This window comes from Plectrocnemia conspersa, unplaced genomic scaffold (assembly GCF_051122295.1).
Source record: "Plectrocnemia conspersa isolate PC_06_02 unplaced genomic scaffold, ASM5112229v1 ptg000005l, whole genome shotgun sequence".
NCBI classification, from domain to species: Eukaryota; Metazoa; Arthropoda; class Insecta; order Trichoptera; family Polycentropodidae; genus Plectrocnemia; species Plectrocnemia conspersa.
In genome coordinates, this window is record NW_028277169.1 from 35,220,944 (window position 1) to 35,244,213 (window position 23,270).

Genomic DNA, 23,270 nt, shown 5'->3' on the forward strand with positions numbered 1-23,270 from the left:
AAAGATCCCCTAAGGCGTATCGCTCAATCACCCGCCGTCAAATATGAATATCGACGTCCTCTTCCTGGGGGAGAGGGCGACGAATCCTTTTACACTTCTCGTCATACCGCTCCCCACGGGTGCCGCCCAAACATAACATTACTTTTATGATACGTGTCCTGCCGCACTCCGCCGACGTCAAAAAATATACAACGTAAACGAAACTTTTCAAACAAAATCTTACTTTTATCCCCATGTAAGTAGCAAAAAAGCAAAGATTTTATTTTATATATTTTTTTATAAAACAAATATCTATATTTAAATTAAATATTAAAATGTGTGTCGTCGCAGTGGGAACGCTCAGTATCAAGCGTTCCCACTGAGGCGGTGACGGCGCGATTTTATTGCTTTTGACGTGGATTTTTGACTTCTGAGAAGTGATACTTGTTTTTTGCGTTCTCCTATTGTCAAAATATGGTTTAGATGTGCCTCATTTGATTTTCTTCAATTTTAAGTCGTTATATTGTCTTAAAAAGTCCTATATGAACGCTAGATAACCGAGCACTTTCATTGCGATGACGACGGCACGATTTTATTGCTTTTGACATGAATTTTTGACTTCTGAGAAGTGTTAATTATTTTTGCGCCTTTCTATTGACTAAAATTCGGTTTGAATATATTTCGATCAATACTTAAAAAAAATCGCGCAATTATCATCCAAATAGGAATGATCAGTAAAGATATCTATTTATTTTTAAATCATGGTGAAACACAAAAAAGTGGACAAACCATGAAGCATTAAAATGATTTTTAATAAAATATTTCGTTTCACTTTATATCAAAATTGAGCTTCTGCCATGAATTTTTGGCTTCTGAGAAGTGATAATAATTTGATTTAAATATACTTTGACCAACTCTCATTATTCGATACGAATAGCTATCATATTTTTAAAACATAGTGTAATATCGAAGTGCAGACTAACTATGGAGCAAAATGCGAGATGCGACGTCTGTATGTACTACTTCTTACGCTTATGAATTGAATTGATTTAGTTTGTATTTTGAACTTCTAAGACTAGTTTTAAAACTTTCATTATGTTAGGTTTGGGTTAGAACAGCAAATGACGTTTCGCAACTGTCATATTGAGTTTTATAGATATTTTAAAGTAGTATATAATTTCACTAGCAATATTTTATATAATATAAATATATTTATATTAAGACCTAACTAATGAAAATATAATTTTACTGAATTTTGGTTAATAGGAGAGCGCAAAAACAATTATCACTTCACAAAAGTCAAAAATTCACGTCAAAAGCAATAAAATCGTGCCTTCGCCGTCGCAGTGTAATATCGCTATGTTACTCTTAACATTAGCAAAAACAAATAGGTATTCGAAAGATAAATCTTTCAAAAAAACATAATTCAGATATACACATTTAGTTATATTAGCATAAAAAATGAATAATATAAATAATAATTTTAAAATAAAATAAATTAAATAATATATAAGTAAATCATACTTAGTTAAAAAAAATATATATATCGCATTTTTAATAGACTGATTTATAATTTTCTATTCACTCCTTTACCATAATGTTTTTTTGGATAATAATAACTGACAACAAATAATGAGTAGTATATTTTATTGCAATAAATTTGCAGATAGTGTTCTGGCACCTAGTATAAAATTTAGGGAGGCTTCCAGAAGCAATTGATCTTAAACGATCACACATCGCATTAGCGATGGATGAAATATTTCAGTGCGACTTTGAATTTCTACTTCATCCTCCATTCTCAACAGATCTTGCTCTATCTGACCGTATATTTTTAAGACCATATAAAGGCTAAATATTTTCGTCCACTGAAAAATTTTACAGCCCAGAACTTAACATTTTATGAGGCCAGAATCATGGCATCATATCAGTGGTGCGCAAATCACTCAGAAACAATATTGGGGTAGCGAATTTTTTTGACAAAAATATAAGGCATTAATTTGACAAAAATAAAGTTCCAACAAAATGTCTATTTCTTTTAGTAAATAAAGGTGTGCTACATGTATATTACTTGTATGACTTTATTTGGAAAAAAAATATTGGCGTTACTCTACACCGAGCAAGCGAATGTTAAATTGAGTCTATATAACTGTTTATATGGTATATTTTTTTATTGATGCGTATGTTATAGAACCGCAATGACAGTTCAGATATATACCTAAGTATGTGACGCTTGCCTTTTATTTAAAACAATTTTTTTATTCACTTTTAAGACATAGATTTTTGTAAAAATTTTGTAACTTAATTGAAATTAGTACTGACTATGACGGTTGTGTCATCAATTTACGTTAATAAGTCAGTATTTAAAAAAAATATAAATGTCATTAGTAATACATATTTTTATTAAATCTTCCGTTGTAACCTGACAGGCGTAAGTTTAATGCGTTACAACGATAAAATCTGTACCAACTGAGTTAGTAATATATTACCCACCACATCTATCTATAATATTAATTATAAATTATTATGTGCTATATAATTTATAAGCAATAGATGTCACTGCAGCTGGGCCGGTTTTTTTTTAATAATAGCACATTTTATAAGCAAAAATTCTAGTGCTGCTGCTTAAATAAAAATTATATAGTAAGGAGGAACGTCTAAACATTACAATTTATATATGTTACCATACACGAGCTAGCTCGATTTTATTTGATTTTATTTTGAGATTAGAAAAATCTAGGAAAACATAAAATGGTATCGGAGTAATTGTATAAATATATATTAATCACTAACTATAATCTTCCAAACGCGATATAAATTAAAAATAGGGTCCGTATGGGATTCAAACCCAGATCTTTCGCGCTGGTCGATAAAAGATAATAATATGACAACGTTTATATATATATGTTTAATTTAATAATAGAGTTTCGAAATACGGAGTCACCCCAAGTTTGAATGTCGTCCGATATGATAAACGAAAAGCGGGGAAGGCACTCGGTAAATTAAACGACCGTATGGAATATCGGAGGATGCGCCATAAATTTTTCATCACACTCCGATGCGATACGTTTTATAGATTATTTAAATAGAATTTGAGGGCGAAAATAAAATATTTTACCGGGGATAAAGTGGATGAATGTCAGAACTAGAAATCTGTGTTATACACCGCGTCCCTTACACGGAATATCCATCATACATCAAATATTCAATAGAGTAATGCTTCGCTACAAATCGCCCTGGGAAATGCAACGCGTGTGCATTCCGAAACTATACGGTCACTTTTATTTTTAAACATAACGATTTCGAACGTAAAAAAAATACTGAAATAAATAAAATAAACGTATTTTTATTACTAAAAAAATATTATATATATATATAAAGCCGAGTAGGGATTATTTTTTATATATTTTAGTACAAGCTAAAAAAATAGTAATGTTAAAATTGAATTTTATTATATTTTTAATTTGAATAAAAAATACTTTAAGATGTATATCGAAATTATATCAAAACATTTTCTTTGTATATTTTTTTTATATATAAGTAATCATAATTTTTTTTACAAAAAAAAACAGTCACTGCGCTGCTTAGTGCAATACAAATAGTGCTTCTTTTCCTATAAATAATTATCAATAATATCTTTGAAGTAACCAGATTATTTTACCTATATGTACTCAACTAGATAACTGATATTTGATGTCCGTCATTTTGACTATAAGGTAAAATAAACATGCTGCAACTGACAACATCCTTTGAATCATATAATTAATTGCATATTTTTTAAATGCGGCATTTTTTTAATATTACTGTCTTATATAACGATCAGATGATTCGAAACGTTGGGAATCAAAGGTTCCATAAGAAATCCGTTTATGATAGTAATCATATTATACATAGTCGGGCATTGCTGGTCTTTGATATTTATTACTATTATTATACGAGGCCATAGCTCAAGCTGCTAACGTTTACAATGCGGATACGAGTCAATCGGTCATTTTCCGTGCGGACAACGACACCGGAGTCATAAAATGCGGAATTATTGATTCGGGGCATAAAAATATTGTTAGGCTATAAGGGGGTGGGCAATAAGGGGGGTGGGTCCGGTCGTAATAAAACTTCTGACAACAAAAGTGAGCTGTCAATTCGTCGAATTTGGGAAGTATTTCACGGGGGGCCATCGCCATAAATCTAGACGGTCTCCCCGCAGGTACCCTCCGGCATATGACATACTTCCGATCGATATATCGACCTTAGCGATTCACGAATGACGCGGGGGAGGATAAACAATAACAAAAGTGACCCTCTCCCGCAGGATTCGTTCCGACCCATTGTCCGTCGACGGTTAAACGCTTCCGTCTTTCTGCTCGGTTCATATCATATTTTCGGAGCCGAGCTTAATTACTTAAAAACGCGAATGAAAGCTCAAACCCTTCAAAGTAAAAGTCGGTAAATAGCCAGACGCGTCTACGTCTTATCCTTTCAAACGCGATATCGGCGAAAATCGAGTCAGTAGCGCGGAACGAATTATTTATTTATTTATTATTTAAAAATGGTTTTGCATACTTATATTAAATTTATTAATATATTAAATAATTTTATTGAGCTAGATGGCTCAAATTAAAAAATAATTTTCGAGCTCTGATAATCGACACGCATCGAAGGATTGTCGACACCGCCCATCAACAACTGCAAATTTATTGCATACACTCCACGTCGAATTGTATCAAAACGCTCTAATTAAAAAGGTACAAGAATACAAATTCGTATACAATCAGTAGAGATATCTAACAACAAGTATTGATCTATTCTTCGAAAAATATTTGTTTATATTATTCTCGAATTAAATTTAAAAAATCTTATAATGAAACAATTTGTATACTTAAACAATACAGGTAGTCGTTTTTTCTCTATATATCGCTCAAAAATCCATGTTCCTTTATGCGCCCTTTTTTTGTATCTATAATCGAGACAGTGGGACGCTTTTTGTCAACAAAAAAATGCGCCTACAAAAAACATTTGTAAATAGAATGTATCTACTATGACTGAAATTCGCAGAATTTGTTCATTGAACGAAACAAATCTTCGAAAGGTCCACCCTCATTTAATTTTCATATAATTTTTAACAAATAATACAAACGGATTTAAAAAAATTAAAATGAAAAAAAATCAGTACTACTGGTATTTTATTTTGTAATACCGATAGTATCGAAGGTCGATTTATGCGCAAATACCAGTATTATCGGTATCGGTACTACTGGTATTGCAATCTTTACTTGGGAGGATAAAAATATTCGGATTTATATGCGGAGCGCGTGTCGCTTCAACAATTCTGTATGATACGCTAGTTCGCAGTGTCCACGAATATGGGTTCATTGTTTAGTATCCAATGGAAGTGATGAACTTATTGTCTGATTAAAAGAAAAATATTTTTTAAATGTCTGGTATCGAGGACCTGTCAATACACGTGACTTTTGATTGCGCGCCTTATAGTGCCATAGAGAGTCGCGATCGCTTCCCTTATTCTTGCACGTCGCAGTTAGGACGTCAGCGCTTTAAACCGCAACTCTTGCACAAGAAACCCATATTCTTAACTAGCTTGTCAAGCACAATAATGTTTTCCGCTCGCATTTCAAAATTAAATTGGAAAGAATCTTATATCAAACTGTGTCGAAAGCTTACTCAAAATCAATAGGTATGCATATAATGATGCAAAAATATATTACAATATTATATTAAATCAATCTCGATAGCAAGTTCGTGTCTCTGATCGTTTTCCATATAGGTTTGTTTATATTCGACGGTTTGCGGCGTTGAAAATATAATCACATGATCGGGGTCAGGCGTCTAGGTATTGAAAAGCAAGACCCGGAATATAATATGAAATATGCAGATATTTACATATCGTTCGCACGCTTTGGGAGCGTAACAAGAGTCGTCGTTGGGCATATTAATGCGACTCTCAGCGAGTGTATGCCAACTCGTATATTCCAAGACGATCGATTGCGACAATGTCAAAAATCAAACGTGTATCGACAACTTTGCTTTGTTCTTTCTCTCTCTCACTCTTTACCTAAAGTCGTAACTTTAGATATTCATCCGTATGACGGTTTTCGAGTGGAGTATTTATTTTATCGAAGTGAAATAACTGTAATTTGAACGTGTGCAATACGCGCAGTGTGTGTGCAATATTTCGCGGAAAATGTTCCGCTCCGTGTCTTGTAACATTAATAAATTCCGCGGTTTCACACTATTACAAGCTTCATGTAAAACCATGTCGCTCTTACTGCGATTTTGTTTATTTGCATATATTATACAAATATTCTTTGTCTAGTATATAAAATTAAGGGAAATGTTCTATATTTTTTATTTATATAAATATTATATCTAATTTTAATTTATAATAAACTACTCAAAGATACTATAGTAATGTATGAAACATGTATGTTTGATATATCATACGCTTTACAATTTTCATGACAATGCTCTCAAAATACTAAATTTTTAGATAGAATTCGCGATTGTATCACGCGAGTGTTCATTACAAATATGCATAGCGTATCCTATGGATCACATTTAGAGTTTCAAATCTAAATATTTGTATATTCAAATATCAGCTTTTTACCTATTCTTTATTCGAATATTTGTAAGGATGAATATTGGCACTCTAAAAATATGTTGTGTATTTTTAACAACGCAGGTAGTCACTTTTTTCCTCAATGTATCGCTGAAATTTAAACAGCCAAATATTATGTTTTATGTTTTTCAAGATTTATCCTTTTATATTAGGGTAAGTATGTGAGTTAATAAGTCAAAAAAATTAGCGCATTCAGATTTAAAAAAAAAATAGAAAATCAACCGCAAAGTGCTTCACAAAAAAGCAACAAGAATAGTACTTTCAGCTCAATAGATACACTAGCCACAAGCCACAGAAAACAAAAAAACAATTATCACTTCCCAGAAGTCAAAAATTCACGTCAAAAGCAATAAAATCGTTACAATTGCAGTGCGATGCTTTCTTAGTAATTAATTAAATGACATGCATTCTTCATCACAAATTCAAGAGAAAATGCCCCATCCGCTTGAAATAACGTCCCTGATTTAAGCCATATGCCACAGAGTTTGCATTCACCACTAAGAGACGCAGCCCCAGAACCAGTCTAAATAGACGGCAGGGCGCCCGAACACCTCAAACGCACGCAAACTCTTCGCTCCGTGACATGGCAGGCAATCAGCAGCATAATCTACATTTATTTTAATGATTATATCATAAGAAACAGATAAATTTAATCTTAATTTATACATTAAAAATTACTTCCAACACATACAAAAATAAATTTAATTTTTGAGATAATATTATGCTGCTATGGACTATATCAATTGCTGGCATGGATGTTTATTTTTAAATGTGTCTAGTAATTTATTATGTTAATATTTTTAAGCATACCGAGTATAAGTTGCAACAACACATTGTAGATAATAAAACCCAAATTAATTGCAACTAAATTAGTGTTTTTGGCAGCAAGAATAATAAAAATAAAACTTTATTACTCTTTTATTTTAAAATTAAAATTAATAGTCTCTATGTTTTAACATAAAAATATGTATCAATGAAGCAATTTTATTTTATTTATACCTTCATGAATATGTATTAGTTTACAATATCGCAACACGTAGTTTAAAAATTATAATAAAATTTTCTATTATAATCAGTGGTGCAATAGACTGTGAGTCATAAATAAGGGATCTTAAAAATTAAGGCGTATTTTTTGACGGCTGCTAGAACCGCGCGCATCGTTTGCAAGACTCCGGACGCGCGTGTGCCGTTGTTATATTTGAGTTTAATTGCATAAGCATCGATATCATACTTCATAACTCAACACAACAAATAAGATAACTAAAGTAATCATCTTCGGGTTTATATAAACTAAAATCGGGTTTATAAAAACTAAAAAGAGAATAGCGTTCCGGTACATATTTTTTTAAAACTACGCCACTGATTATAATCTATACTATAATTCACAAAATAGCATTTTTTTTTTTACAAAACGTTCTGCTCTTATTTTTTAGGTTAACGTATTTTTTATAATAATATAATGTGGGTAGTTCACAAACCTATTTATTAACTGTCATTTAACCTAACATCGATAAACATTTATTAGAAAAATCATATTTAATATTATCGATAGAATTCATAGCATTAATTACTATCTCTTAGACGCAAATAAAATCTATTATATAAACACTGGCGTTTAGATGAAATTTAAATGTAAGATGTCAACGACCCATATTTCATTTACTATGTAATAAATTTAAGACCATCTCTTATCAAAAATAGAAATCATAATGATTTAAAAAAAAATAGCATAACCAAGTTTTTTAGTAGAATTATTTAGAGCAAATTACAAGAGCACAAATAAGATCTATAAATATTCTTTTTGGACAAAAATTTCAGAATTCAAGTAGATTTAATTAACAGTTTTTTATGCCATTACTATGATTAAAAAATATCACATTAAAATGCCGACAGATAAAAATGATTCAATGGTGAAGCTTAAAGAAAGCGTTAAAAAAACTATATATTTTATTTAAAATAGAAATTAATAATATTTTAAAAATATAAATTATTTTTTTCTTATTCACTATAATCGTAAGAGATAAATCCAATTCTCAAATTAAAATAATGCAAATATTTACTGATTTCAGCATCTCTAACATAAGCTTAAAAAAATAAAACAATCAAAAAGAGTGCGCGAATGAGGCGCTTGATATTCCATTCTATTTAATGTGATAAATTTAATATATTTATAATTATTTAAAAAATATATAAATATAGTATCTATATTTTATATTTATTTCCTCTCCGCTCAGATCTCGTAATGAAAACATCGCTAATGAATGCATAAAATGCGAAAGATTCTATCCAAAGCAAAGTGTTATGAAAGGGGAAGATTTGTAAACAAAAGAGAAGAAGCTGAAAAATATCCGTCTACCCTTTGATTGTGTGTGTAAAACGCGTATAAAAGCAACGGGGAAGAAACGCTGCAGTTTGCATCGAATTACAGTTTGACGTTGAAACTCGATGTGCATTGTTCGAGATGATAAATTAAAAGGGCGCTTTGGACAATGTTCGATTTTAAGTACCGAGGGGTCATTCCGATTTGGCTCTAATCGCCGTACCAAATCACCATCGTTTCATATCATCGAGACAATGACACGATACCCTCTGCAGAATACGAGAATCATATTTATTTTAAACTATTAATCGCCGACAGATGTCTATCGTAATAAAAGGACACAATTAGTAAATGAGATATTCACAAAATAACTAGGTATGATTTTTTTAAATTTATCTAATCATAGTTTTGTATAATAAAAAAAAACAACTAGACTCAAGCTAATGAGCAAAACTTTCCAACTGACAGTGGAGAATAAGCTGCAAATTTATAAATCCACCATTAAACCAATTTATATGTACGGTATTCAACTCTAGAGATCAGCAAGCAACTCAACATAAAAATAAAATTTTAAGAGAAATATTGGACGCTCCATGATATGTCCCAAACTTTCTATTAAATTAAACCTGTATCTTCTATAACTATATCTACTTTATTTCTCTTAATATTTTTTTAATCGAGAAGGATCGTGATTTAAATCGACTATCCCTAAATTTTCTCAATATGTGTTTTTATTATTTATTAGGTAGCTATGCATTTTCTGCAATTTAATTTAAAAAAATACCTGTGGCGCTAATTATGATATAATTTTCATGAGTGTACAGAAAATTATTTTCAACATAAAATTTTAATTTTGCTTTTAAATCAATTTTACTTGTGAATTATAATGAATTTTCTATTTTTGTCAATTTTCCCTCTTTTTAAAAAAGTCAATGCGTTACTGATTCTGTCAATCACCCCCTGATTATTTTATGACCATAGCTTTGGGCCGCGACGCTCTAAGAAATAATCAATCTGGCCTCTGATACATACTGATTTAAATGAATCAGTGGTATAAAATGTATCATAATATATACCGATTTATTTTCAAAATAGATATTAAATTTATATTTGAATTTTATACTTAACAGATTTATTTTATGTGTTGCAAAAATTTGCTTTAGAGCGTTATGAATTATGTTTGGTTAGGTGGGTCATCGGTGATCCCGAATAATTCAGCTCTCAGTCGAAGCTAATCGTCGTCAGCAGAGGAGAGAGAGAAGACAGCGTAATAACGCAACCCTCGTTGGACCGGATAATTATTTAATAACCCCCTAACGAGCGCCGCCCCCCGAATAATTATTTTAATAACCCCCGGTGCATACGCATCTTTCGTAGAAGCAGAAACGCGCGAAACGTTAATATCTAATTTCGCCCCGAACCAAATTATAGACGTAACGAGATATACATCCGAATGTTATGACACGCGGCGCCGAGCGGAGCCTCCGGGTGACTCTTAAAAGGTTTCCAAGGGAATTAATATGTATAATTTGATATCGAGCTAACGGGTTGCGACAAAAAATACTGCTCTCGTCTCGAAATATGTACGCATACGTCTCGACTTACACGCTAGATTGACTCTCCGCCGAATCGAGGGGGCCGCCTCGCAAAATACGAACATAAAACATTTTTATGTACCTACTCGAGACGCGATATTGATACGCTTTCCTTTCTCCTTAATATGGAAATGTTTTCAATTCCTTAATTAAACATATCTACGGATAAATACGAGACATTTTATATTTAATCAAAATTTTCTCCAGTAACTTCTGCTTGAATACATTTTTGTCCGTCTGTTCGTTACATTAGAACTCGAAATTTAGTTTTTCAAAACGATCCGAAAAACTTCAGGAAGCGCTGATTAAATTATGTCACAAAACTGACAGCACACAAGAAAAGCGATTGATATATACAAACCCTTAACACTATACTATCATCAGTCATCTATATTTCCTACAAAAACTACTACAATCAAATAATATAATATTTTAATTTCAAATTTTTAACAAACGCTGGCGTTTTATTCTCATATAAATTGTACATCTACACATAAAATATTACATGAAAAAAACATTCACCTCTGAAGTAAATTTCTATCGAATGTGACAGAAAAGATGAGTGCTCTTGATACTATTTACCATAAGATCCTACAAAACGGAAATTACAGCCGCTCAAACCAATAGTCGCATATTGAGCCGAAGATCACCAAGAACCGCAAAACCATCCTTCTAAATAATTTTGTTTTTACTTGGGATTTATTTTTTATGTTTTGAGAGACCTATAGGATTTATTTTTTATTTTTTGAGAGCAAAAAATCTATATTATTTCAAAAAGTTATCTTTTTTAAGAATGCAAAATCATCAATAATTTTATGTATATCTAATATATGAGCCATTGTAAATCTCAATTAGTTTTTGACCATTTTTAATATACTGAAGGAGGTTTTTCGCTGAAATCCTACTAATTACAAATATTACTACTAATTTTATATTTTGTCTCCATATATAATATTAAAATTTTCTGTCAAATTAAATCGTTGATAAATGGTCTAAGTCATAAAGTGGGCAAGCAATATCATGCACTGGTAGGCGATTGAAAAATCTCGGTGGGCAATGCTGATTTTGGAGGAATTTGATGGGCGATGGAGGAGCCATAAAGGGCGACTGAGAAGTGGGCAAAAAGTTTTTTGTTTAAAAGATAATTTGAAAAAATATTTTAAGCGTTTTATATTTATAATCAAATAAATATCTTTACCAGAAACTAATATGCGTTCTAAGACATATTGAAAATGTCCGCTGTAATCGTTTTTTCCCGGTAGCTATGAGTTTGGTCCGAACCGTTAAAGTACTTTTATAAATAGCAGTTCTTTTTTTATAAGTAGAAATTGTTCAATTTAAGTTAAAAATATTTAATATAAATAACAAATAGTATTTATAAATAGCATTTTAATTTTTTAAATAGCAAAAATAATATTGTCTATCTTTGACATTAGTCAATATTAGTGAAAATTTTGTGTAAAAGTGTGCACTTTTTATTTTATTTAAATTAATATTTTTAATTTTAAGTTGTTTTATACTTAAACTTTCTATTTAAAATTCTAAGATTGCACAAGCTATATTAATATTTTGATGGAATTTAAAAATAGTGGGTCGTTGCTACGTTTATAATTTATTAGCTAAAAAAAATTGTAGTTGAAAAGTAGGCCATGAGTCAATCAAGTTTGAGAATCTTTGGTCTAAAACTCAACTTAACTGTACTGCAGTTTATATACCAGACCAATTACCAAATCAAGAAAAGCCACTTCTGCATCTTATTGGCAAAGAAAATGAAATCATTTGTAGAAAGTGAGATTATTGAAAAAGCCATGTTTTTAACTGCAGAAACATTTTTTGATGACTATAAAAATAAAAATGAAATAATAGCTACTGTTATTGAATCACAGTTGAATAATGATATTAGCACAAAGCGCATTCTTTTCATTGCTGGTGGATGAGTTCACCAACGTGTCGGACACTTCTCAATTATGTATTATTGCAAAGATGGTTTTTAACAACTTTTATGCAAAATAAAATTTAAACGGACGTACAAGAAATCACCTTTTAAAAATAATCTAGATAAAAACAATATACCTTTAGAAAAAATGTCCGCAATTACAACAGACAGCGATGTAAGATAAACCCGACATTTTCAAAATGTGCATCTTATCATTGCATTATTCTCCGAAATGTGTTGTGCTCAAATGTTTTTTTCTTTTCAGCATATTATACAAACAGTAACAAGGGTGATAGATACAATAAGAACAGCATCAATGCAACACATATTGTTTAAATTACTTTTACAATAATATGGTGCAGAAAATTTTAAAACACACGGAGAAGTGAGGTGGTTCAGTAAAGAATAGGTACTTAAGCTTTTTTTTGTTTTTTGAACTAGAGCAAAAAACTTGAACATGAAACTATAAAGTTGAAAATATTTTTTTAGATTAAACTATTGTTATTGTTGCAGAATTATCTAAAAAGTTAAGATAGAAAGTTTAAACAATTTAAGCATTACATATATTCATCATTTTTTTGTTAAAAATCATTGCCTACTAACGAGCTTCAAATCTTTTAATTGCAATAATAAAAGTTGCTTGCAAAATATGTGAAATTTTGGAGTGGTCCAATTATTTTGTCACATCACTATATACAAAATTATTTTTTTTGGGTTGGGTTAAGTAAAAAAAAAGTAAGTCAATTCATTTAGTGCAACGGCGTAACAAGATCGTAGGCAGCATTCTAAATTTTTAATCGGAAGAGGCGCAATTTGCATGCGCAATCATGACCGGAATACGACCGTCGCGCCTCTTTCCTACGCTAAAAAAAGTCACGAGTTACGCAAACGGAAACGGCAGCGTTTTTATATAATTTATATCGAGCGGGTATGATAAAGGCAACACGGCTGCGCTATTGTCTTTGTCGTTTTTCACCGGTCCACTCTTTCGCCGGAGGGAGAGAGCGAGACGAGAGAGGATTCTCGGTGCATTCTCGGACGGCTGTGAGGTAAAATTTATAATCCGGTCGTTATGTCGGCCTTAATTAGGCGCTCGACAATGGAGAAGAAAGACTCGATGCAAACGCGCCGACCTTGGACGGTAGGAGCTGCGAGCGCAGTGAGGCGACGGCGTCAGCGCTGTCATGACAAAACGGCGAGTCGCGAGGCCGATACCATCTACTACACGCGAGAACCGCTTTTTGCCGACACTTTGGCTACTGCTGACACTCCCAATTGGACGAAATTGATTTACGTCGCACCGACACAAGAGGGAAGCTGTCGCGGAGGCTGCCACTCGACTCAATCGACGACTTTCCCTACCCGCGGCTCGTCCTTTGCGTCCGACGAGCGTCGTCTTATAAATTGATTATGAGTATCTACTTCGGCCGTCGACCGCATTGTTGATTTCTGGATACTCGTCTTTATATCACAAAAATCTTTTTCATTCGTCTACCCCAGAGATGCGCAGACCGCGGCCCGCGGGCCGCATGCGGCTCGCCGCACCTATGTCAAAAAAAGTACGAAAGAACGAATAGAAACGAACCAAAATCAACGATCGGAGATATTGATCAACAAAGATGGGTCGGTGATATTGCCTATGTTTAAAATAAACGATCATGCATACTGGCAACATTAACACTTATACTTCGTCTCTAATGGCCTAATTCATAAACGTTTGGCAGCACATTTAAAAGCCAGGTCTAGGTCTTATTCAAGCGATGCGGATAATAATGATATTTATTTTACTACTAGCTACGTTTTTTGTGTATTTATCCAATACAAATTGTCCAAGAAACGTCGATGAGTGTATGATTCATTTTAAATAACATATAAGAACTATTGTTGCTATCAAATTTAAATATGCTTATTTTTTTAGTAGAATATACGATATGTAAAGCATAACGCAAAATAAAGTATGAAAAGGATAAATAGACAGAAAAATATTTTTTTGTGCAGTCGTTTAACAATATCGTTTGTTTAATTTGCAAATATGCTACAGCAGTACCAAAATAATTCTGTAAAACATCTGTAGAAATGCGTAGTGATAAATGATTGGTTGTTGGCCAAGGATACGAAACAAATCATTGAAGCAGTTTTTTGGACTACACGAGAGCTTTCGAAACGTATAAGTGAAATAGTTTTAAGATGGTTTAATAATTATTTAAAAAAAAAAGGAAGCAAAAAGTTAAAATAAATTATGCGTATTCCAATGTGAAATTAACATCTCACGGTGTACCACAAGGGTCTGAATTAGGACCATTGCTATTTAGATTATATATTAATTATTGCATAGGCGATAATATTAACAACTTTAAGCCCGTGGACTCATATACAAGTCTTAAAAGAACATTGTTTAGTGGCCGTGAACTCAGGAATGAGTCTTATATTATGCGTTTTCTTTTATTAAAAAAAGACTGGGATACCATTAAGTTTGCCTCTATATAATAATCAGAAATGGTAGTATATACTATTTTTATGTACTATCAAATGAAAAATAAATTATATTTTACTTCAATTTTTTGTAAAAAGAGTTGTCTTGAGACGCAATGCAATGACACTTCGCCTTTTTGAGGCACGTGAGTTTTTTTATGATATATATGAACCATACTTATTTATTTCATATAAAAAATAATATTTTATACTGCACTTCTTCAACAGAAATAAATTTCAGGGGCAAACTGGCTAGCTAGATAAACGTAAAACCAATCCAACCAAAGGAAATCGAAACATCAATTAACAAAGTTTTTCAACCTAAAATTTCTTATGTTACTGCAAAATTAAAAAGTAAAACCATTACGCTATATGTAAGTAAATTAGATAGCACAGTAATCCAAGATTCTTTAAGAAATATTATCCATTAACTTTCAAACACATAACATTCAAAATCCGCAATGATTCACAGATTAAGAAACCAGGAGAAAAAGCTACAATTCGGATAAATTTTCGCCGTATTAGATTATTGTAAAATAATTTAAAAAAAATAATATTATTGTACTTAAAAGAATCTCTGAGGCACGAAATCATGAACGAATAAATATGCATTTTTCATTCCTAATATTTTATGTGAATTGAAAATGGTTGCAATTATTACAAACCAGTTATTAATAATTTAATAATGTGTCTGTTTAAATGCGTCTATAAATTTTTGTACAAACGATTTTAAAAAAATATCCGTTTATAATATAATATAATTAGCACTCACCAAATTTTTCGGTGTCCTCTTTCTGCTTACAACTGTCACAGGCACGTTTATTTTCATCATTACACTTGTAAACCACACTATATCACTATTTATATTTATTTATATTATTTACACTTTTTTATCTATTTCAATATTTTTGAAACGTATAAAAACCATTTATTTTCATCATTACACTTATAAACGATACTATATTATTATTTACACTTTTTAAATTTATAAACCACACTATTTCTATTTATTTTTATTATTTACACTTTTTATCTATTTTAATATTTTTTGATAGGTAGAAAAATTCGTCAATATGAATAGGAATTTCACAACTTCTGCACATGTATACTGTATCTTTCCTTATTCTATATGCAGAACAAACACGACATTTTCTTTCACATTTTTCACTACACTTTTTATTTTTATAGGCTTATGATTTTTCAGCTTATCCGAAAGCTTTTCTGCTGGATCGACAGCACGGACACGGCAAGATGTGAAAGAAACCAGTGTAATGTCTTCAAAATCGATAGATTGCACTGAATTCTGCATCCATACTTTAGCCTTACTCAAAAGAAAATCTTTGAATTTAATTTAGCCGTTACGATTCAAATTTTGATAGACACTGAACGAATAAAACAATGCGCATTAAAATAAATAATAAACAACTTTCTTTTGTTTATTCTATTGTTTTTTGAAATATTATTATATCTAGGTATTGATCGTTGCGACATATTGTAGGGACGGTCGTTCTGGTTGTTTTTTGTGTCTAGCATCTGGCTGTTATGAAAAGTAGATATCATTCTGAAATAGAGAAAATTTAAAGATAGTTAGTTATAAGAATACGAGTACTGCCATGAAAATTATGTACAGAGGTGTATAATATTCCTTGGACAATCCGCAAAAATAAAACTGTAACGGGTTTCCCAAATGGAATAAAAAAAAACACCTTTGTGCATTAAGAAATTTATTATAAAATAAATTATTTTTTTATTACCTGTTTAATTTTAATTTAATTGTTGTATGTTTGGTGTAAAATTAAGCTATTAAGCTAATAAATAAATTAATAAAATAAATAAAAGGCCAACAAACGATGTCTAAAAATAATGTTCAAGATTCCTAAATTGCAACGGTAATAAATTTTTAAATATTTCATCTCATAGCAAAAATGTACCGTCCATTTACAGATAGAGATTTTATTAAGAATTGTTTTATGATAGCTATTAAAAAAAATTGCCTGGAATCTGTGCAAAAATAAGCGCAAATGAGAATCACATAAATTTCAGCAGATATAAATAATCAATTACCAATGAATTTAAAGAAATTTGCTTATTTTTTATTGACCATTGATGAATCAGCTGATGTCACTTTCACGGCCCAGTTATTAATATTTGCACGTGGAAGACACACACAAGTTTTAAGTGTGCGAAGAGTTTATTGCATTTAGTTCATCAACAGTGTTCCAAAATTGACTTTAATTTAAAGAAAACGTCAGATAAGATACTTTTACGATAAAAGCTAGTTCTGGATTGATGACTTTATTCAAACAATATTTGGGAAGCCAAGGGATGAATTAATACAATTTCTTACCATAATTCATCCGGAGAGATTGTGGCTTAAGAAATTAAGATTTTAACATATTATGAAAGTTGTGATTTTAACAGTTTATTTTATAAAATCTCGTGCCTTTAATCATAGACAATTTAAACAATTTCTCGAAGAAATTGAATGTGAATATGATGATTTAAATTTTTATACAGAAGAGAAGTGGTTCACGAAACGACTGAAAAAAACAAAATTTTTCCCGACTGGTTATGCGACTTTTTTGGGTGATATTTCTAATCATTTGAATGTCATAAATACGTGACTTTAGAATAAAGATCAATTAATTAATCAAATTAACATATATATTACTTTAATATATTTATAACCCATTTAATGTCTTGCCACTTTTGTAGTGATAATTTTTTTACAGGAAGCCTAATGTCAAATTTTTATTGTAAGTACTGTTCGAAGTATATTTAAACCGAAGTTTGGTCAATAAGAGGGCGCAAAAACAATTATCCCTTCTCAGAAGTCAAAAATTCACGTCAAAAGCCATAAAATCGTGTCTATTTTCGCGATTTTTGACTTCTGAGAAAGGATAATTGTTTTTTGCGCTCTCCTATTGGGCAAAATTCGGTTTAAATCTACTTAATCGATTCTCACTCGTAATATTGCTATAAAAAGTCAAAATATAAACGCTTCATAATCGAGCGTTTTCACAGCGATGCCACGATTTTATTGCTTTTGACCGGAAATTCACTATATGGCAACACTGAGCAGCAAAGAAAACTTGACAAACTATCACCTCAATGTTATGAGTAAATATTTTTAATAATTTTTAATAATTTGTAGCATAGAAAAAATTAGTTCGTACCTATTATTATTCAAAAGAAATTATAATACGATTTTAAAAAATATATAAAATGATATTTTAATCATGAGGCCCGGAATCATTGTTTTCCAAGGGCCCGGGTTCGCTCTCGGCTTTCCTGGTTTGAATTTTTTTAATTTGTATCTGACCGCCATTAAACACCCAAAAATTTCACATTGAGAGACCTAAAAAAATATTAATAATCATAAAAAATCTCGTTTTAAATGACTCGTATATAAAATATATTCCTTCAGTTGCAAAAGTTTGCCGACCCCTGTCGCAGGGTGTGCAGTGCAAATGGTGAATCTATTATGACACACGCGGCGATGTTACCCACACACTGCCGATAAAGCGGTAAGAAAATAGGAGATCGAGAAACACAAGTCGCGTTTGTTGTCCTCACGACTCGCGTGATGTGTTTATTGTTTGTAAAACACCTGTGCGACCGACAATACTACACGCGCTCCATATCTCCAAGATAATTTCTAACCATTATCATCCAGGTGTGTGCGACCAAATCTGAAACGCTATGTATTCCCACAAAGTAACAAAACCTAATTATCTATTTAACAAAAAAATATTTCTGTAATTATCTAAAAGCTTTCTTAAAAGGTGCTACATTATTACTTTTAAAGAAATATATATTCTACAAAGAAAGCAGCGTATTTGTACAGATCTCTGATTTACATGTAGTGTGCAAATTGCAGAATGTCAATTGGAGAAATTCTGATGCCAATGACACTAATCTATTAGCATTTAGCGGACGCGACATGGCTCAATTACTTTAAAAAAAGAAAATAATATAAATAAACATGAAACATGGTGTCGAAGAAGAATACTTCATAAAACGTAAGACAGCGGAAAATACCGAATATGCCACATAATAAAAGGCTCAAAGTTCTACTGTATGTAATAAAATATATATATTTTTGACTTAATATGCCTGAATTATCCATTTATGAAGAATATAAACTATGGTATCTCAAATTAGTCGTTCTCAACAATGATCTTTAAAAATCAATTATCTATAAATAACACATAAAATTTAACCCACATGTGAATAAAAAGATACATACTTATTTTCTTGCTGTACTGATTTTTTTACCAAAAACACAATGACACTGTGACAAAGTGTTTTAAAACCAAGACAAAAATACTTTTCAAAGACGCAACGAAACTTTTGGAGAACGTTTTTAGTCGAAATTCACAAGTATATTATATTTATATATAACTACCCTATCTAGTTTTAAATAGATAACTGTAAAATGTGCGATTTTTGTAAATTCCCAAAGTTTATTCTCACACTAATTTCCAAGGCTCAAAACATAAAAAAATTTCGCGTTTAGGGCAAAATCCACTATAAACATTTATCAGCGCTATTTCTGGGTTATTATATTTATATATAACTACCCTATCCGGCTTAAAATAGATAACGGTAAAATATGCGATTTTTGGAAATTCCAAAAGATTGTTCTCACAGTAGTTTCCAAGGTGCAAAACATAAAAAAAATTCGCGTAAGGGCCCACTATAAACATTTATCAGGTAGGTACTTATAATAAAATTACCGACTTAAGCCTAAGTGTTTTATGATACCGGGTAACTCTCTTAAATTCTTGAATAAAAAAATCAAAGTGTTTAAGTGATATTTTATGATTAAATATGCACAAATGATAGGTAAATATATACATATATCTTATGTAGGTATATTATATTTTGTTTAGACCGAATAATGTTTTCATCTTTTAATTCTTTTCTAAAACATATTACTTATATTTTCGTATATAATATATATTTTAATATGTATTAAATTATGTTAATTATTTAATTAATTATAGGATCATGTTTTGCATCACATTTATTTGTAACGAGCACTTCTGCGAGGCATATTCCGCTCGCGAAGATGTTCGCCCACATTAGAGCGCTCGTCGCAAATACTATATAATTCCCATTTTTTTTCCCGATTAATTGCTTTCTACTTTTAGCGCTCATACATGGTTCAACAGGGCGCCGCTAGGAACATCTCCCGGAGACCCGAAGAACCACCAAAACCTTCTTTAACCGCTTCACTGTGTCCTAATGCGGGATACTTTCAAAAACAAACCCTTTTTAGGACCCCCACACGTGCTCCTTCGATCGGAGCATGCCTAAGCCGCCAAACTAAAAAAACTTAAAAATAAAGAGTAGATGATAAAAAGAACCCCTATTTCTTTCAGGTTGTCTTTTATTATTCTCTTCCGAGAGACCCAAGGTAAGCGGAGCGCGACTGCCCGCAAACCACCCTCTCCCCTCCATTTCCCCTATCCAACTCCGTCTCCAACGGTTAGTGATGCCGGAGACCATCAACAGCATTTCGCGACGGTAGACCCGTCCACGATCGTCAATCGTGACGACCAAGGAAGGAGGTCTGGCCTAGCGCCGGAGTGCGCAGTACTCCGGAGCAAACGCCAGACTGGGTCCGATCTCAGTTGCCCATGGGCTGAAACTCCCGAGCCTAATGCAACTGCGGGACGCGGGCGTGGTGCCCGAGAAGTACCCACACCATAAGTTGATTTATAATTTAAAAAAGTTGTTTATATGTTTTATGAGTAAATATAAAAGCCAATTAGAAAGAAATAATAAACTGAAAATATCAAGCACTTAATCTGTTACTTTAGACCAAAAGTGCGCTTTAAAAAAAATAATAATTTTGAGACCTTTGTCAATTTTTATTAAAAAGTATTTATATTTATATATTTTTTAAAGTAAATGATTTATCTGCGCAGCATTATTAATTTTAATAATTAATAAGTGCAAAAAAATTTCACATTATTTAAAATTAATAATAAACTAAACATATTTAAAATCTATAATAAATTAAGAATATTTAAAATCCATAATAAAATAAAAAATATTTTTAAGGTTGAAAAAATTTTTTTGAATAAATCTTGAAAATTTATTCTATAACTTTAGAATTTAAAAAATATTTAAATAAGTTAAAAAAATTAAATTAGTTATAAAATATTTTACAATTTTGTGTAGTTTCCTTTCAAAGGGGTCAGTAAGAGAGATTCTTGCAACACTATGTGTTTAGTAATGAATAGTACTTATTTTGAAATTTTCCCCCTTTTTTTTTTAAATGTTTTTTCAAGCGAAATTTTAAAAATTCTCCAAAAACTATTAATTTAAATTGCCAACGTTCGCCAAAATTCAAGTACATATTTTTTTTTTTAAGAGAAGCTAATAAAAATCCACATTATTTATATTATATTTTAAATACCGTATAAACTAAAAATATTTAAAAAAATATTTTTTTTAGAATTTGATGATTTTTAAACATATATTGATAAGTGTTTTACAATTTAAATCGTTAAAATCAATTTCGTAGTTCGTTCTTAAGCGCGCGGTGATATCCCGATCATGTATCGGGATATCCCCTCAGTCGCTTACATTTGACAGTTCTGTCATCAGTCAAGCGCGCGCCGGGATACAGCTTGGTGCGATTCAATAAACAGTAAAATATGTTAATTAAACAAAGCATTTTTCATACAAAGTGTCAATTGAAGATGAATTAAAGTGTATAACATAATTAAAACCATAAATTATGAGTAAGTGTTTGGTTATATGAATAATATGTCACGGTTATTCTAACAAAATTACCATTGACTTTCCAGGATCTAATATTAAAAGACAAACAGCGGTGATTGGACAATTAAAGGTATACATACCAAAGTTAATTAAACAAAGTAACATTTTACCCACTATATAGTATCGTTTACAGTTAATTTTCAGAAGCAATGATAGATCTAATAACATTTACGTATGGCAAACAATTAATTTATGACATATTGCGACTATTTTGAAGAAGATGAAGATATGTCAATCTATGTGTTTAATCCTCTACAGTATCTTCCGTCAATTTTGTTCTTCGCTTGTCGTTTAAATTTAATTATATTAGTAGTAATAATGTGTTCAATGCTTAACTCTTGATAAAGGTGTTTTTAATTATTTTTCAGAAGCAATGAGGGAGCAATTTGATGACTTATATGGCCACAACGTAGAATTGGTATATATAAACAAAGAGTGAATCTTCTCATGTTGAAGTCACTGTCAGCAAGTATTATCTTTTTGTAAAGAACATACTATATAAGTTTGATGTAACTGAATATCTTGAATTTGGCTATTCCGAAAGAGGAATGAAGGCACAGAACAAAAATTGAACATATTTTGCCACATCGGAATTGAAAATAACCTACTCTTAGATATTTTGGCTATCGATTATTCCAGGTTTGCGATCACATATATATAATCATTGTAAATTGTCGTTTATTAGATAACATCCAAGGAACTACACATTTATAAGCTGTCCGTTGGTTGATACATATAGCCGACAGCGCCGATTTGATCGACATTAACTTTCAATCCTCATACATACTAAGGATATATTACACGTTCACGTTTAAAATTGTACATTAAATCGGAAGCAATGATAATGTTTATGTAATATAAAAGGAGAAATTCACTTTTGGGCCCCCGGAGCCCGGCGACGGGAATTCAAAATTTGAATATTTCATTACGAAGATTGTTTTATGATTGTTTATCTAATTTAATCAATGTGTTATTCTAATCCTCAACACATTATGTATATATTTAATTTTTATAGTCATAACACACCTAGTTAAGTTGCAATCTGATTATTTATAAAAGGAAAAACTCACTTTTCGGCCTCGGAGCCCGTCGCCGGGAATTCAAAATTTGAAAATTTCGCTACGAAGATTATTTTATGATTGTTATGTATATATTTAAGTTAACTTAGTTATAACACACCTAGTTAATTTGCAATCCGATTATTTATATTCAGTCAAATGTCGAATTAATGAAAATTATTGTCGCGTAGTAAAATGTTAATAGTAAATAAAAGTGTTGTCACGGTACTGTCTATTTGAATTTGAATGCTTATTTTTCATTGGTCGAAGCTATTTGAATATTTGAATGCTTATTTTTGATTGGTCGAAACAACAGAACGCATTGCCGGCGGCTCAAAAATCAATCGGAGCAAATTCAATTTTTATTTTTATTATTATTTATTATTATAATTCCTTTGTTTACGTGTATTGTTACACACCGTTCATACACTTATCCTTAGACTCCACTCAGGAGCATATGGACACCACCTCCGATGTGGTCTCC